At 38.7% G+C, this 1,732-nt stretch overlaps 1 long non-coding RNA gene across 1 annotated transcript; it reads left to right on the forward strand.

Annotated features, from left to right (window-relative positions):
* The first annotated feature begins 262 nt into the window (after positions 1 to 262).
* LOC125198246 lies at positions 263 to 842 on the forward strand. The gene is made up of 2 exons (XR_007172374.1): positions 263 to 300; positions 364 to 842. It is a non-coding gene; the product is annotated as an uncharacterized LOC125198246 (long non-coding RNA).
* The last annotated feature ends 890 nt before the right edge of the window (positions 843 to 1,732 follow it).

Genomic DNA, 1,732 nt, shown 5'->3' on the forward strand with positions numbered 1-1,732 from the left:
CTTTATTTTTACCATAAATGGTAGTAGGTCTCACATTCCACTAACTCAATTCACTCACATTTTATTATAAAACCAATATAAAGAAGTGAGTCCCACATTACACTAATTTTTTCAACCAACTTTTCTTTACTTTTCTTAAAATCCATGCTCGGTCAAACTGTGACTGCTAATGGGGCTAATGGGGGACGGAGGGAGTAGAAAAATTCCAATTTATATCTGGCGGTGAAACTATTCTTTGATTTTCAACTTTCTGGATTTCCGATAAAACTTCTTTGGTCGGATAAACTTGGTTACGTCCACGTAATTTTCCTTTCCCAGCTTCCTCCATTTTTATATTCGTAAAGTATAATAATTCCCTTGCAGGCTGCAGCTATTATAAAATTAAAGGTGCTATAAATCAGATTTGACAAATCATTTGGAATCAAATCAACAAAATGCATCGTGTCATCAACTTTGTTTTGGTCCTCACCATCATTAGTCTCATCCTCACCTCCGCTTTTGCTCCTGCCAGCGGCAGAAGCAGCAGCGGTGCCAGAGGCGGCGGCGGAAGTGGAAGCAGCGGAGGTGGTGGGAAGGGCGGACGCGCCGCTACAGGCGGCGCATCAGGCGGCGGAAGTAACATAGCGCGGCCGGGGCGGCCCGCAAGCAGTGGCTCATCATCTATCGATCTCGGATTGTGGCGCTACTTGGCTTATTACGCTTCTGCATTATTGATCATGTATTATTAAAGGTTTTACTTAATTACTCGTATTCATTTCATTTTAATTACTCGTATTCATTACTTGATGTCATTACTCTTGTGCTACCTTTTATTTCAATAAAAGAAATTGTATTTTGTTACAGCCACATGTTCAAAGAAATTGTATCTGGTTAGATTATCGTGCAATTTTAACATTATCTTGTCACGCCGATTGCCAAACAATGATGCTTTTCAGCCACATGCCAAACAATGACTCTGTAAAGTAACTAACCTTTTATAACACTTCTTCTACATTTAATAAATTGATAAAACATTTTTTTACACAATTAATCAATTGATAGTTCGAATATCTACTGTACGCGAAGAAGTGTAATTATTAACTCAAAGAATAAAGTAATATTCACTCTCCAATTACATAGTCTTGTTTTATCCTAGAATGTCTCAATTCTCATATACTACTATCTTGTTTTATCCTAGAATAAGCAATATGATGGGACTAAAAAAATAAAAATAAAAAATCTTTTGAACAAATGCGAAGAGGGAAGCAAAACAAAATAAATTAAATCCGATGAAGTGTAAGTATAAAATGAGGCAATTGCTAAACATCTTTATTGGATTCCTCAACTTCCTTTTGATTCCACAAATCAAATGAGGAACTTAATAAGTAAAAGAAGCCAGTTAAACATGTCAAATGTCTTAATAAGTAAAAGAAGCCAGTTAAACATGTCAAATGTATAAGAGCATCCTTGATAGTGGAAGCAATGGTCTGGCTAGCGACCGGCTAGCCGATTCGTTGCGCTGGCCGATCGGCTAGCCGAACCATTGCAGGCTTGGCCGGCGCAAATCGGGCGAGCGGATCGGCGTGGCTCGCCGATCGCTCGTCGTCTGGCCGAAACGCTAGCCGATCGGCTAGCCGCCATTGTGGAGGCCCGATCTGCCAAATACCGATTTTTGATTTTTTTTTTAAATCATATATAAACGCGATTTTCTTTTCATTTTCATTTGCACCACTTGTTTTAACGAATTTTCTCT

The sequence above is a fragment of the Salvia hispanica genome, unplaced genomic scaffold, assembly GCF_023119035.1.
Source record: "Salvia hispanica cultivar TCC Black 2014 unplaced genomic scaffold, UniMelb_Shisp_WGS_1.0 HiC_scaffold_1312, whole genome shotgun sequence".
Lineage (NCBI taxonomy): Eukaryota > Viridiplantae > Streptophyta > Magnoliopsida > Lamiales > Lamiaceae > Salvia > Salvia hispanica.